This window comes from Phyllostomus discolor, chromosome 4, assembly GCF_004126475.2.
Source record: "Phyllostomus discolor isolate MPI-MPIP mPhyDis1 chromosome 4, mPhyDis1.pri.v3, whole genome shotgun sequence".
NCBI lineage: Eukaryota > Metazoa > Chordata > Mammalia > Chiroptera > Phyllostomidae > Phyllostomus > Phyllostomus discolor.
Genome location: NC_040906.2, coordinates 20,803,327 through 20,821,204, shown reverse-complemented (window position 1 = coordinate 20,821,204; position 17,878 = coordinate 20,803,327).

Sequence of the window (17,878 nt, the reverse complement as noted above, 5' to 3'; positions counted from 1 at the left end):
ATAGTGTCATAAAGAGTATTTTCACTTCTTTAAAAATCCTCTGTGCTCCAACTATTCATTCCTCCTCTACCTCCAACCCCTGGCAACATGGATAGTTTTACTGTCTCTTGCCTTTTCCACAATGTCCTGTAGATGGAATCAAAGAACGTGGAGCCTTTTCAACTTGGCCCCTTCTGATAAGTTTCCAGGTCCCTTCATAATTGTCCTCAGACTGACTAACCCTAATACACATGTCTATGGAGAGTTCTTTGCTTTCCTTACCTCTCAACATCCAATGCCACTTACAGTGATTCATAGGCTTGTCTCTGGTGTGTCTTGGACAAATCCAGAATGTAGGCAACTTGATGTTAAAGGACCCTATTGCACTGCAGTGTAGAGAGGTTCTAATTGCTATGTAATTTCTAATCTTATATCCAGGCTAGTAACTTAATTATACCTTGTTTACAAGAACTGGTCCCCAACACACACCCCAGCTCCCATACAAAAGTGGGCTCCATTTTATTCTCTGTGAGTTACTCCTTCTACACTTGACTTGTGCATTACCCTAGTCCTTTTGAGATTCTGTCTTGCTTTTTTGTTGTTGCTGGTTTGTTGATTTTATTTTAATATCTCCCTCAGAAACTAGAATCATGGCTTGAATCAGGAATCTTACTAAATTTTATCCCTGTTGCATAGCTACTGTGAGAATTAGAACAAATTAGTAAAACTCTGTGAGTGTTAATTTATTCATACATAAAATGTGATGTGTTGGAATAAATGAACCATCAATGCAAAGCACCTGGCACACAGTAAACACTAGATTCAGGATTTTTTAAATTGAGTGTCATGAAACATCCCTTAAGATGTGAATAAGTGGTCTGAAGTGGAAAAAAAAGTGGTCAAAAAGTATTTTCCAAGTATAACTTGGAAAATATTAGGTCAAAGGTATGCAGGGTATTTACTTTAGGATGTCTCAGAACTTTAATATGTTAATAAGTATGAGTCAAGAGGGGTGAGCAGGTAGCATTTTCCTAATGTATTATTGCTCATGAAGTGTTTTCTTTGAGAAACACCTAGTATAGTTCATGGACTTAGTTTTGAGGGAATGATTTAAATGTGCTGTCTTAGCTGACTACCAATCCCTTTTCTTCCCTCTTGCTCCCAGAGCCACATTTTGCTGACAGGAATTGACCAACCCCTGGTAATACCCCCCAACCCCAGTTGTCTATGTCTCTGGTATCCATTTGTTCCAGGCCTTTTCTTTTGCCCGTAGAGAAGCCTCATTAAAGGTATTAAAACTGTTAAAATAAGAACAATATTTTATAGATTTTTTAACTCCTTAGAGTCTAGAAATATAGGGCACATAATAGCCATATACATGTATGTGTGTATATACATATATATTTTCAATTAAATATATATTCAATTGAAATTAGTGTATTATAATTTCTACTTAATTATTAAATTGGAATGAGTAAATAGTAAGCGTAACTAAGAAAGAGAGCTTTAGAGAATTTTGGTATGCCTACTCAGATTCACTGAACTCGTATGAATTGTTATTGATCATTGTTTTGTATACAACATTAAGTATAGACATTATCTACTTTGTAGGATAGTGTCTATCTTTTATCTGGATGAGATACTTGGGTAAAGGTAGTGCAAGAATAGACTTCTATCCTTGATATTATTGTTCAATATTTTTATATAAGGTGTACATATTTATGGTTCTCACTATTATAACAACGAAATAAGCCCTACTGTACAATACAACAATGTGTTAGTGAGATATAAATTTTGAAGTGTCTCTTAGAAATATCATCTTCTGATTTGTGTGAAAGCATGATGGACTACGGCTGTTGTGCACCGTTCAACAATGTAAGTGAGATCACACCAATTACCAAGATTATAACTGGTTTCCCGTGAAATTCCTTGGGCTTTCCACATATTCAGCATCTCTCAGAGCCACATACCAAAGTTTAAGTAATGTTTCTACAAATTAGTAATTTTCTTCAGCAATAATAGGTTTGATCTATAGGCCCAGATATGTTGGACAAAATACTTAGTTTATTTTAGGGTATTTTATAAGAACATTTTCTATGTTATTATTAAAATGATGTTATTATTATTATTATTATTATTATTAGATACCAAACAACCATCCTCTTTCTCCCATGCTAAGAAAGGAAGAAAGTAACATTTTGTGTGTGTGTGATGGGGCACAATTTACCAGGGAGTCTCTGCACTGGGGAACATTAAGTGTTCTCCAACATACCCACAAATGGTATTTGCCTTCTTATTTGAATGTATATAATGTCTTACAAATCTCAAAGAGAAGATAGGGAGTTGTAAGATTATCAAGGCATCACCTCAAACCATTAACAAGTCATGTAGTGGGTTATCACTTGCTGTTTAATTTTAGATAGATTTTACATTTTGTTTCATTTGGACCATTTTGTAATACTATATAAGTACACAAGAACTTACAAGAAAAGACTCTCTGTGAATATATGTTGTCTTGGGAGTATGACCCATGTCTTTTTTGGAATCATCTTAGGATAGGTCTTAACTAATTTTACCAGGGCCTTCCCAAGTGAAGGATCTGTTTAGCCATTTAGATGACAATCATCTAGAGACCACTTTTGTATTAGTAAGGCATAGTTTAATTTAATATATTTATTGCCTTGTATATATTATTGGTATAATATCCTACTTTTCATGTATAGTTTTGTGATCTGAAGAAATTTTCTTTTATTTAAACAGGTAAGAGTAAACAAAATAAAAGCCTTTGTCATGGGGATAAGTGAAACACAGAGATCCGACAGCAGTATTTAAAATCTGGAACCATGTTGCATTTCACGGTGTTCTCAGTCTTTTAATGGTTAGAGATATGCCCAGAATTAGCCTGGAGCCTTTCGGGCGCTATGTTCGGATCAGCTCTTTAAATTACAGCGATTTGTTTTCAACCTTTTCACGGAATAATGCGTAGAATGCTCAACTGAGATTTTTCATATCTATTATTATTAAGATATCCTTGAGAAAAAAACCTCTCTTTTCCTTTATATTTAACCATTTAGGTAAAAATATTATGCATGTAATCGGTTTCTCCCAGCTGCCTGGTTTCTGAGGATGACAACGCTGCTCCCGTGTGTCCACATGAGCCGCTGTCCTGCGTCATTTGGACAGGCCTCATGTTATGCCCAGGTAACACCCGCCGCCCCCTGTGATGTAAAACCTTCATAGTCACAGAGGCCAAATGGCGTGTGTGTGGTGATCGTTGGTTTGCTATCTGGTTAGGGAGTGCTTTCTCCACATGACCGAGCAAGCCTATTCACATGGCCCTGGCCTGCTGACCTTTTGTTTCCATCGCCAGGTTTAATAGGCTCTTCAGCGGGGCCTGATGATCTTATTATACTCTATACGCTGTTAGCTAAAGCTATATGAAACCCATGAGAATCAATGCCAGTGTATGTGGAATTTCAGTTTTATTGCTCATGCGTCAATAATGAATATTATTCCTCAATATAACAAGAGTGCAAAGGCTTCTAGCTTCTCTGACCTTCTGGCTAGATTATTCTAAAGTATGTACTATCTTCCTGGCAAAACCCAAACAACAGCAAAGGCAACTAAACTGTTTTTAAGATATAATGTTGATTTCTCTAGAATGTTTCAGCTGTTTTCTTTGTTGTTTTGAATTAGCCTTTTCTCATTCTCAGGGAGGGGAAATTGCTAAACTATCCTCATATTTGAGAAAACAATACATTTCTAAAATTGTGTCTGTGATATCTGTTGACCTTTTGGCCTGTGCTAATTTTGCCTTCTGTTGTAGGTGAAAAAGTTGTCTCTTCCCATTGTATTTCTAAAGAACAGTAATGATTTTGGGTCTACTCCCTTGGGTTTTCTATATATTATCTCACTTCTGATACAGTAAAAACTACCTTGCATTATTTTTAGAAATGGAACAAAGACAGTGACAGTTCCCAAAGTTGCATTTTTCCTCCCTTATTTCCCACCCCATTGTGTGTTTTTAGGGCTGTGCATTTAGTTCTGATCCATGGGCTATTGGTTGAAGTGACAGTGTGGTGAGTTTTCAGCTCTCTATTCCCCTGTTCCCGCAGAAAAGGAAACTTTGTAGTGGGATAGTGGAGACACAAAATGAAAGCAATCTGGTTTCCTGAGTCATTCCAGGAACAGTTACCTGGAAAGTTGCTAGGCCTATGAAGATCTTGGCATGTGTAAGAAATAAACATATCTAGAATTAGGTCCCCAATAGTGTTTGTTACCACACTAAAACCTAGCCTGTCTGTGACTCCCTACGAGCCCTTAATAATTTATAAAGGCTGTTTGCAAACATGATTTCATTTACTGTCTGAGGTACACTGCACAGATGAGGATTTTGAGACTCAGGGAAGGGCCTTGCTTGTCCCAGGTCACACTCCTAGTAAATAGCAGTGATAAATATCACATGTAAATCTCCCTTCACATCGTTTATGGTTCACTCTATGATAAACATTGCCTTTCTCTTAAAACGAAATTCCTTTTGTCCACCTAGATCTAAAAAGTGACCTTGAAATGTAATCTAGTCTAATTCTTTCTTCTTAGGCAGGGTGGTATCTGAATCACTGTAATCCCTAAAGAGGCTCTTCTGTATATAAATGCTTCTTTTAGTATTCAAAACTGTAAATGTGTATAAACAAAATCCTCTTATTCAGTAGATATTACTGTAGGGAATTACACTTTGTCTTAAGGACATGAAAACCTCTGAAGTTATTATGAGAATCTCAACATATTTTAAAAGTGAATTGTTTGTATGGAGGAAGTGACATTGAGAAATCTATGAAAGCAAGATCTAGCAAGCCTCTCATATTGTTTGTGCTGCTGTTTTATTTTTTCGCAAATTTCATTGCCTACAGTAAAAATTCCTGTCTAGTAATGAGCAATGCTATAATCAAGGTTTTCAGGATTCTGTATAGCATTTGTTCAATGAAATGGCAGTAGAAATGAGAGTTAATATAGGATTGCAAGTCTCTGCCTTTTAAACTGACTGCATTGTTCTCATGTCTGCAGGGTTTAGCCTGTAGTGTTTTTGTTTAAACATGCTTGATTTCTGAATGGAATTTTTACTCTTGCTGTTATAACCCTGTCACTAATTTTCTATACTATCCTGATCTGTTTACTAGATTAAATAGAGAGTTGGGAAGACACTTGAAAATCACTAAGAAATGGAATCTAAAGTATTAAGCAGATTACTTAGATTATGGTTACATTTAAATTTAAACACTTTTCTATTTCCTCAAATTAGCATCAAAACACTTCATCTCACTAGAAAAAATTAGGCTGAGAAAAATGTTATAGAAGAGATGAATTATTTTGCATAGCTAAGGAAAACCAAAGACCAGATAGTCAGATAGATCATGAATATATTCTCTCATTAACAAAATATAATTGAAAACATACACGTTTGGGTAGAATAAAGGTCTATTAAAAATTCTAGTTATAACAAATAGCTATAGCCAAAAACTTATTTTTATTAAAATAATGCAGAACAAGATAAGAATTTTGAAACCATCAATGTTAAAAATATTCCATGTATATCATAGGTACATAGGCATAGAGAATGAACAAAAGTAATAAGATTCGGAGTTCAAGAAGAATGTGCTAGAAGCGATAGCTCTTTGATGCGTTCATGATTTTATGTTATAAAAGACTAAAGATATTTTTGACACTTTGAAAGTGTTCACGCATAAATCTCTCATGAATATCTTCTTCATGGGACTCCCATGAATAAATAATTTTCAGAAATCTTCCAGTTTGCAAACACACACGTGAGCCCACCCATATGTTTCCACACCACCTTGATTGTATTTATTTTTGTCACTTACCCCTCTCTGCTTACACCTGTATCTCTAAATCTTTGTCTCGGTGAAACAAAACAGCAACTTGTGGTTGGAAGGGTCTTGTCTGCATAAAAATTACCTGCTGCCTCTGTAGCCGTATTAAGGAGTTGCTGGGCTAAGCAGTGAAGGCATTTCTGGAGTCAGTAACCATATGGACCCAGAGTGGTCCTGGCAAAGTGTTTGCGTCATGTGCAGACTGGGTGTTCTAAATGGGCCTGACCTGCCATCTTTAGGTTTTTGTTACCTGGGATTATGCCAAACGTAGTCTTTCACCACTTATTAATTTACTAGTCCCTCCTCTTTGAATCTTCCTTTCCAAGAGAAAGAGGCTATGCGTGGAATTTTGTCACAGACACTTTTTAAGCACCTTGTTATTGACTGATTCCTGTCTAACCTAACCTAAACCGGTATGGGTTGTGTACACTACTGATATTTTCTAAATGAGATTTTACTCTGTTCACTTATATTACTATTTACATTTGTATTTTCAACATCTCTCTATGAATGTCACCTACTGCCATAGTATGAAAGGGTTTTACCTAACCAAATGAAACATACCATATTGTCTGATGTATACTTGACCTTGGAAAAATAAAAACCTTACTTTTAGAAAAGTAATTTAGGGTAAGAAAAAAAATATGGCACTGTTAAAAAGTGTAAATTGAGAAAGGACATTATCACTGAATATTGTCATTAAAATATAATTTTGATAATAAAAAATATTCTCAGAGTTTAAGGTATTCATTAAGTTAGACCCATGCAATCCAGAAAGTAAATCACTTAGTAAAACAAAAGTAAAATAAACATCAAATTTGCTTTTACATCCTAACCTCTATCAAGGAAGAAGACTAGACTGAGTGAAAATATGTAGTACAGAAGAGCTAATAAGATAGTTTAATGCAATCATCTATGTGTTTGGAAGTGGTCCCTTGGAATCTTTGACTATTAAAACTTTTATCATGGTGGAACATTTCATACACATTAATCAACATGTATGACATATATAACCAGTACAGAAATTACTAAAATGAGCACTACTACCTAGGTGCCACTACCTAGCTTACAGAGTAGAATGCTCTTATGTGGGTGCCTGTGTGCCCCTTTCTGATTTTGTTAGTTTTACCTCCTCCAGAGTTTCATATCTCTGATCTTTGTCCTCAATATTATTTTCATTGATATTATAGTTTTGCTGCACTTGTATAGATAGATCATTAACAATGTGTAATTTAATTTCATTCTTTTAACTTTATATGAATATTAAATCCTGTGTATTCTTTAACTTCATTTTCTTATTTTTCATTGTGTTTCTGACATTCATCCACATTGAATCTTAGAGCAATAGTTGTGTTATTTTCATTGCATGTGAATTTTATTTATATCTTTATGCATAAATCTCATGTTTTTTATTTCACCTTCTTGTTAATAATATTTGAATGAATAAAAGAGTCTTTTCTGTAGTGAAAAAGAATGATTTATGCCCTGACTCGTGAGGCTCAGTTGGTTGGGCATTTTATCGCAAAGTGAAAGGTCACCAGTTCAATTCCCGGTCAGGGCACATGCTTGGGTTGTGGCCCCCCATCCTGGTTGAGGCGTGTGCGAGAGGCAACTGATAGATGTTGCTTTACCCCCCTCTAAAAATAAATAAATAAAATCTTTTAAAAAAGAATGGTTCTATAAATATGTGCTTGACTTACTCTCTATGATTTACGTTAGTGTGTTAACAAAAATCCTGCATTATGGGCAACCTGGCTTTATATGATGATGTCAAATATGATGACGTCAAAATAGATAGTGCCAATTGACACTTTACTGGCCATGTGTGGGTAGTGTTACTGCTCCATTTCTCTGCAATGTTTAGGATGCAAATGTTGTCAAACATTTTTACTTTTGTCAGTCTGGTCTAGGTAAAATGGTGTCTTATGGTTTTAGTTTGTCTTTCTTTGATTAGTTACGAGTTTGAGCATCTTTTTAGGTTTATTAGATATTTTGAGTTTCTTCCATAAAATATTGGCATATACTTTTGCCCATTTTCTATAGGCTATTAATCTTTTGCTGTTGTCATTGATTCAAAAGATGCAAAGCCTTTTTGGTTCTACATGTTATAGATATTTTCTTTCAGTTTGTGAATTGTCTTTTTACTATCTGTGTGGTGTCTTTTTGTAAAGAGTTTTATGTTTATTTGTGGTTTGTGCTTTTTGTATTATGCTTAAGAAATAATTACCTCCTATTTTTTTCTAAAGGCCCGTCTACAGTTTTATGATTTTGTTTTTCACACTTAAGTCTTTCATAGACTTGGAATCGATTTTCATGTGTAGTGTAGCATATAGATTCATTTTTGATTCCTAAGTAGAAAACGAACTATGTACCATTTTTATCTGTCTTTGCTCTGCAATGATAACTTAGCCATAGTCAAGTTTCATATGTATTAGTCAAATTTTATATATATTCAGCTCTCTTTATGTGTACAGTCCAGTTCTGCACAAAAAGGACCCTGCCTTAATTATTGTGGCTTTATAAATAAATGTGTTAGCTGTTTTCACCAATTCCTCCACAATGCTCTCTTCTTCAAAGAGCTTCGTGTATGCTTGGCCCTTTGATTTTTCATAAAATATTTAGAAGCAGCTGGTCAAAGCCCACAAAAACTCCTATTGGTATTTTGATTGGAATTACAATGAATAGATAGATAAATCTGGACAGTAATGACTTCTGAGATTTTCTATCCAGACACAAATATGTCTCTTCATTTATTTATGTGTTCTCTAAAACTTTCAATAAACCTTTATAGTTTATATTAACAGGGATCTTCCACATCTTTTGTAGCTATATTTTGGATACTGTTATGAATAGAATCTCAAAATACTGTTTATTTAACTTTTCATTGTACTCTCTAGGAGTTCTAGTTCAATATTACATAGAAACAGTGATACTAAGTGATAGACAATTTGCTATAGGCTGACTATCGGTGGTCCTCCAAAATTCATATTTTTAAATCTTAATGCCAAATGTGATGGTATTAGGAGGTGGGTGTTTGTGAAGTAATTAGACCATGAGGGCAGAGCCCTCCTAAATGATTAATGCCTCTCTAAAAGAGTCCTGAGGGAGTTCCCTGCCCCCTTCCTCCAGGTGGGAGTACAAGATATCTGTAATCTGAAAGAGGACTATCACCTGAGCATGCCAGCACCTGATTGTGGACTTCTAACTCCAGAACTGTGAGACTAAAGTTCTGTTGTTTTATAAGCCACCCAGCCTGTACTTTTTTGTTAAAGCAGCCTGAATGGCTAAGATGACTGGTTAGATGTAATCTTTTTTCCCCCTTTAAAAAAAATTATTGTTCAGGTACAGTTTTCTCAATTTTCCCACCACAACTTTCCCCGACTCCACCCACCCCCACCTCCCACCCTCAATCCTACCCCTCTTTGGCTTTGTCCATGTGTCCTGGAGAACCCTTCCCCTTCCTTCCCCCATTACACCCTCCCTTCTGGTTACTATCAGTTTGTTCTTTATTTCCATGTCTCTGGTTATATTTTGCTTGCTTGTTTGTTTTGCTGATTAGGTTCCACTTATAAGTGAGATCACATAATATTTGTCTTTTACCACCTGGATTATTTCACTTAGTGTAATGCTCTTCAGTTCCATTCACACCATCTTGAAAGGTAGGACCTCCTTAGATGTAACCTCATTATTAACCTGGTATAAAGGAAAATCCATGCAAATAAATGGAAGCGATAGTCATCTCAATAAATCCAGCTAAAACAGAAGCACTCCTGGGAAATATTTTTTCCATTGGTTTTCCATTCTATCCAACATTTCAGCACTGAGAGTCTTTAGGGTTTAGTTAATATTAAATTGTATTGGAGAATATGGAGATTGTAACTGTTGAAGCACCTTAGTAATCTACACCTTGGCAAAGATTAATTTACATCAGATAACAAAAGAGGTTAATTTTGACTAGGAAATAAATGAGCAAAAAAAAAAATCTCTATCCTGAGTCATCCAAGGGGAAAAAAATCCAGGTACCAGTTTCTCTCATCTGATCCTCCAGGTGACTCAGGATAGAGAATTTTATGTTCTACAGATCTACCACGTGTAACTAATAGATCATTGCAAGTGCTACATTTTCTAAGCTGCTGAGCCATGTACACTGTACAATCTGTCTCTTAAGGGGGATTTCTTTGAGCAATGGAAACAGATGTCTGCCTGAACTTTGCTTTGAAGGATATGTAAATAAAGCCTCTTGAATTATTGGAGAAAGTACAAGGTAAAGTAATGTACACATCTGATATCGGGCTGTTTTATATATGTGTGTATATATATATATACACATATTTTATATATATTATATACATATATATATATAATCTGAGGTTTCTTTAATCATGATGCCTATTCTCTACCTATTAGCATACTGTGTTATAGTTTATAATAATAAAATTTACTGGTAATTTATTGAATTTAATGCAATGCTAACATGTGTGTTTGTGTAACACATACTTTTAAATTGCATTTTGCGTATACGTTCAACACCATGAGTTTTATATAAATATGAGCACTATTAGCATTAATAGTAGTAAGCCATTACAGTGAAGGGTAGAGTCTTGCAGCTAATAGCTTCTTTTATCAGGTAAAATATACGAGTAAAGATAAAGTAGTAAGAAGAGGTTAAGATGAGGGGCAGCTAGGTCACCAGAAGCTCCCCTAGTTTAGTTCTATGTTAGGTCTTATTAACAGTCAAATTAACAGTCTAAATTACAGTCAAATTTGCAAATTATCTTCTGTAATACCCAATTCAACTTCCCCTCGAGGGGACAAAAGGCTCTTTTAATGAGAAAAAAATGGCTGCCTAGAAAATATCAAGTAGAAAAATGGATGCCTATTTTACTGATAATCATTATTTAACATCACTTGTTCTAGCATGAAGAGGGCATGATTTCATAGTGCAATGAGCCTAAACAAGAGACTTCTCAGATGCCTCCATAGACAACAGCAGCCAGAGAGTTCTCAGAGCTCTGTGTCCCCTCAGGCGTATTGGTGAACAAGGAAACAGTTTCTTGCCAGAGCACCATGAAGAAAGATGAGAAAAGATGCCAGGTCACCTCAGAGATCAACCACCAGCTGCTAGAAGTTCACAACTTCACTCTGTCCAATGACTTTTGAAGATGACAAAAAGAGAGAGTAGGAACGAATTATTTTCTAATACTAATTTTTATTTTGCAATAAAGATAATAAATTGTATCACAGACCTTTTCAAATGAATAAAAATGTGTTCCAGACAGAGCTCTGCCATGGAAGAACTGTGCATTATGAACAGTTCATTTCACAATGCATTGTTCTCATCATGGATCATATTAATAGACCAGGGTTCTCTGTGAATCTCAGGTGCATAAAACATCAGCAAAGGGAAAGCACCTCACCCCTGCTGACCTGAGGACACAAGAGAAAATCTAGATTTGTTGAACTCTGTACCAACTATATTTTTAATCCTTTTGGCTTCATGTAATAATTTAAAATGCGATGTCAAATAATGAGAAGTGAAGTGATAGTATGATGTTATTGGAGAAGTGTGCACCCTGCCAGACATGTGTACATCATTTATGTGGAAACTACCAGTTTGACTTCCTTATCCACATTGCAAAGTAGATGCTTAATATTATTCCATAGGCCAAGGGCTTTAGTTCCTCCCAGACTGTGAGCCTGGTGTTGTGGAGACTGGCAGGACTGCAGTATGAACGTGACTCCTCCAGAGCCTAAGGTTCAGGATCCAGAGTGAAAAATTCCACATCTGTTTTTCTAAAAGAATATTTTCTGAAGTGAAAAAAAAAAAAAACCCAGGATATATCTATGCTGCTAGATTCTTGAAAGAAACTGTGGACAATTTTACAATCAAGAACATTTTCCTGCCAGTCTCCCATATAGTCTTCTTGATGAATGGATTTCCAATCATTATTATTGTTCCAGTTGAACAGAGGCTCATGGTTCTAGAAAATTCTATAAATCCAAGTTTTACTGTGTTACATTTAGAATCAAACACAGCCAGTGACTCAGAAAGAGATGAAGAGTGTGCTGAAGTCGTAATATGGCTGCTTCTAAGCTTATATGGAATTGGACTCCCTGATTATCCTTCCATAAAATCTTTTATCTTCTGAATGGAGATAATGGCTTTGGCAAGTGAAATCATACTGGAACAGCTCTGGTGGATTATATTGGCCACTGGGGGGAATTTTCATAATAATTGTGGTATTTGCTGTGACCAATGAGACTATAAGGTTACTAAGAAAACTGAAAAGCCTTATTAGACCTTTCTCTCTCCATCTCTTCTTTCTTTGCTTTCCTCTTTTTCAGCAACAACTTACTGTGTGCCAATTATGTAGCAGTCACTGTTGTAGATGCCAGTGGTATAAATATCATTGAACAAGACAGATAAAGTTAGCGCCCTTGAGGCACTTCTGATTCATCTGAGACAAGAAAGACACTAGAAAAATTAATGCACATTTATTGTGTTAGGTGGTAAATGCTATAAAGAATAAAGCAAGGAAAGGCATAGATGGTGGTGGAGAGAATGGTATTTTATATTTGTGGGCAGAGAAATTCCTCTGGTAAGGAGATGTATGAGCAGAGATCTGAAGGAATTAGAGAAAGGTCATAAAAATATCTGGGAAATGGACACTCTAAGAAGAGGGATCAGCAGTGCAAATGCTATATGAGTTTCTTTGTAAATTGGTTGTTGTGAATCTGTGGTTGAACATGAGGGGGAAATTGTAGGAAACAAAATTTAGAGGGGCAGTGAGATCCATACAATCTATCGAAAGACTTTATGGGTTTTCCTGTTAAGAAGGGAAGGAATCAGAGTATGTTCTGGAGAATCTCACAAGACAATCCATTACAAAGATGACTCTGGCTCTGACCAGTGTGGCTCAGTTGCTTGTGCATCATCCTGCAAGCAAAAGGCCAGCGGTTCAATTCTCAGTCATACCCATACTTGGGTTGCCAGTTTGGTCCTCAGTTTTTGGTCCTTGGTGGGGTCTGGAAACCAGGACAATGTCTCGCTCTTATGTCAATGTTTCTTTCCCTCTTTTTTCTCCTTCTCTTCCCCTTTTGTAAAAAAGAATAAATAAAATCTTCAACAATAGCAACAAAAGAGATGACTCTGACTGCTGTGTGGGAATTAGAAAGTGTATAGCCCAGAGACAAATCCAAGAGGCCAGATTGATGGGTGAGTTCAAACTTTCCAATATGTGGGAGGTATTTCTGAACTAATAAGTAGGAGAATGAGGGTTCAGCCTTCAAGCTCCTGCTGCTCCTCTGGGAGAAACAAATTTCAAATACCGTCACCTTGACCTTCCCTTCTTGAAGATCTACTTTTTAAGTAGTGGAGATCAGATACTAAGGTCTGAGCATATTCAGAGCCAGTGGTCAAACTTCCCTGCATTTGCTTTAGCATGAGAACCCAACAATCTCTGCATCCTGAGCTCTATTTTTCTTTGTTAAGGTTTCTTTTTTTTGTGTGCTGGCAGAGAGGGTTGTAGTATAAAACCACATATACCGCAGAAGATGACATCCAGAATGGCACACAAAAACTTCCCGTTGTAAATCCAGGTGAAAGACTAGAAAATTCAGTGTTTGAGAATCTGAAGCAACTATTTTTTTCTAAACCACAAAGCCTGCTATTTCCTCAGATTTTCTATAAATTATTTAACTTAGTGTCTCCTTGGGCTACCTAAGTTCTGACAAGTAAAGTAATGCTAAATTTACCCCACTGTCAATAAAATAGTATTGTTTAGAACAACTTTGAAACTGATTTCTTTTGAATGCAGCCATAGAATGAATTTTTTTAAATAGAACTATTTGAAACCATCAACTATACCATAATTTTAATTTCTAAAGTGCTAATTAGCTATCAACTGCTAATTTATAAAACTAAGATCTTTTCAATATCAGAAAAATAAACCTACATATTTCAAAGGAGATGCTGTCTAACTTTAGTCTTTTCTCTGTACAATAGTTGTTTTTTTCCCTTGGGTATTAACAATAACTGTGACAGTTTAAGTGACTTAAGTATATTCTAACATAAAGAAAATACTTATAAAGAAGGACAAAATGTTTACGGCCAATGCAAACCAAAATATTGGTAACCAAAATATTATTTTGATACTATTTTGGTAATTTCGTGTTTGACTTTGAATGTGGCTCAGGTACTTTACATCAGAGATTTTTGTAGCACAAAGAACACATCCAAAAATTATAGATCAGCATCATGATAACTTTATCAGATTTTGCAAGTGAGATGGATTGGATGACATTACTAAAATGTGAAAGGGATGAGAACAGTTTCTTTCATCTGAATCCAACTTGAAAAATCTATAATTTTCTACCATTCGAGAAGATATGCCAGATGAAGATGATTCTGCCAGAGTTTTATGCTGTTCAAAAATAGATTAAAATGGATTGCATTTCATCTATGTTCAAAGATTCAGAATTATTTATAAACAAGATGACATATGACATAAGAAGTTATTAATACAGACTTAATGTGAGCTGGATAGCCTTTCCCAAGTCCCACAAGTCTAAATCAATTATCCTTCCTGGGTTCTCTAAAGCATCTAGAACCTAACAATTATAGTAGCATGAATCACACAGTATTGGATTTCCTTGTTGCCCGTGTATCTTCTGCACTATACTGAAAGCCACTCAATGACAGCAGCTATATCTTATTTACCTTTATATTCCAGAACTTATTATAATGCCTATTAAATAAAAGATGGAATCAAAATGTACTGAAATGATTATTCTGTGTGTGAAAGAGTACAATGTAGAGAAAAAGAGTAAGTGTACAGATAGGAGACCCACACTATGATGTATGTGCACACAGTCTTGGCATAGTTTTTATGCCATGTATGAATGGCATAAAAAGTGTGTCCAGAGAAGATTCTCCAGAGATGCGTCTGGAGAGTCTTCTCTCTCTACTTTTCTTCCCCAGAGTGTCTCTGACATTGCAGTGGGGACACCTGAGGGACTGTACCAAGCACTTCCACAGGTGCAGCCTGGAAGTAAAAGATGTTAATAACCCTATAGGATTATAGGTTATCACCTATTGGTTATAGGTGATAACCTATAGGTGATAACCTAAAGATGTTATTAACCTATATCCTATAGGTTATACGATAAATATTTCTTTGGTTCTCTAGCAGAACAAGTCTGAAGGACACTTTATACCATTCCTTGAAGGATTCTGGTGGTGAGATGGTTGGTCCCTAGTAGAGACCAACTACAGAATGCACCCTTATATTGATTTTCCTTTCTTCTGTGTTTCACCCGTACCAGTCTCTCACTACTGGTGTCAATGAAAAATAAAATGGGTTAGGAGAGATACAGGGATTTTAGGAGAAATGGTTAGGAAAATGTATGCCATTGGTGGTGGCTTTTGAGCAAAGAATAAACAAGAAGGCTGGCCATGGCTTTTCTGGGAGGAGAGCACATTCAGACAAGCAACACGAACTGCAAAAGCCTGAGGCAGGAGCATGCTCAGCTACAATAGTACATGTAGGGTCATGTAGTGGGAGTGGAACCAGGTCATATAGGAGGGTGAGGACATTAGGGAGACTTTTGCATTTACTCAGAGTCATTTAGGAAGGCATTAGCAGGTTTTGGGCAGAAGAGTGATATGTTCTGGTTAGGATTTTAAAGAATCACTTTGGCTATTGCAAGTATATATACACTTGGATTTGTCTCTCCTGTTGTATTTTCCTAGTCTCTGATGCCTCAAAGTAGAATAATCTATGAGTTATAATATTTTATTTTATGTATTTTTTTCAGGTTGTAGGTTAGATCCCCAGTCAGGGCATGTATCAAAGGCAACCAATCAATGTTTCTTTTTTATTTTATTGTTTTATTTTTTAACTTTAATTTTTATTTATTTTATTTATGAGTTATACTATTTTATTAGATTTACTAGGACAAGTGTCCCTTCATTAGCCTTTCAAAAATTGTACTGACTGGTTTTATGCACTGTTCCCAGATAATAGTTGGAAATACTTTTATATTAACTCAATAATATTATAAGAATTTTGGTTGGAATTGAATTAGACCTATAAATAGGTTTTAGGGTCTATTTATAATACTGTTTATTCCCATGCAGGCTCTGCTAGTTCTGTGTTTACTCAAATGTTATTTTATCTTCCTTGGAAATGTGGTATTGCTTGCATAGTTTCTCCACACTTATTATTAAATTTAATTTTAGAATATTCATATTACTTCTGTGGAATTATATCTTTTTTGGTTGCACCTTCTACTAGTTTATTCTGGTTCTAAGGAAATGGCTAGATGCATATTATATGTATATACTTGACCACTTTTTAAAAATTGCTTGTGTATTCTATAGTTTTAATTTTGAGTCTCTTCTGTTTTTAGACATCTCTATCTATTTCCAGAAATACTTAGTTTACATTTTTCCTTCCAATACTTATACCTCTTTTTGTTGCTCTTATATTGAATCAACTAGAATGTTAGGAGAGTATTAATTATTTGTGACAATAATGGACATTTTTTTTTGTATCTGGTTATTTATGTAAGTCCCTCTGATATTGAGATAGAAAATAGATTTAATCTCATGTGCTTAATCTCAGTCGAATAGTAGTTACTGCTTTTCTGATGTTCTGAACTGAGAAGCTGGGGTTCATTACAGAGTGTACTATGTCCAATTAAAATAGTGTGCCATGGACTAAAAGGCAGATGGATTGCTACCTGTCTACATTTAGTATAATGCTTGCTGTCAGTTTGAGATAATTTTCCTCATGGAGTACCCACATATGTAGAAGATATAAACTAAATTCTACCAGAATGTCTTACATCCACAATTTCATTCATGCCCAAGTTCTCATTTATTTGTTCATTCGTACTAGGAGTTGGGAAAGTATATGCCACTAGAACACTTCTGTGAGGATTTTTTTTTTTTTATTTTACCAGGGAAAATTAATCCCTCAAAAAACTGGTAAGCAAAACTACGTTGTTTCAAAGCTCTCCCAAAGAACTTTTAGACTAAAATTTGATTCTCCCATCTATATTAAACTCAACCATCCTGTGTCACAGATTGCAGCATTGCAAGGCAATAATTCGTGCCAAGTAGACAGAAATTTAACCATATATGTTTTGATTGTCAGCACTCACCAGACCTGAGGCTCAGGCCCTCAAACACAAGGTGGAAAATTTTTAACACAATGCATAACATCACACATTTGTACAGGATGCCCACACAAAGAGGCAGAGAAATTTGAGACACCTGTGTGCTGGCAGTTTGGACTCCAAAATACCTGTAGGGTTTTTAGATGGGGGAAAATATGAATCTCACCAGTGGTAGGGCTTTAGGCAAAATAACATTGTCACCAGATACAGGCTTGATCAGGTTCCTGTTCTATATTTACCAGAGAAAGGCAATAATAAAATAGGATAAAGTTTAAAAAATGTATTTTAAAAATACATTTATCTGGATCCTGCCCTAGAAAGCTTGATTTAACTGGCATGAAGTGAGGCCTGGGAATTTGTATCTCCGTCAACAATCTCAGGTGACAGTAATTGCAGCAAAGGTTGAGAAGTTCTACCATCTCAAAAAATGTTCTTTTTCTGGTCAAACTCATTACAAGCGCCCATATATCAACTAAATAGTCACTTAGGAGTTGTTAAATGAACTAAAATGACCCCTCATGAAATCAGTCACTTGGAAAGACATTACATAATTTTTTTTACAGGATAATTGGATTTAAAGTAACAAAAACAAGAGATTCCCAGCATCAACTCAGAATTCATATGTGAGATAAAGTGCAATGTAAATATTTTAACTAATCAGACTCTGAATCTTTAAAGTTCATATATCTCAATGAATATATCTATGAGAATATTATATATTAGTATTGGTTATTTTTAAGTTAAAATTATAAAATAAAATATTACTTATATAAGTCAGAAAATATATCACAAATACTGAGTTTCTACTTTGCCACACATTCTTTTAGGCA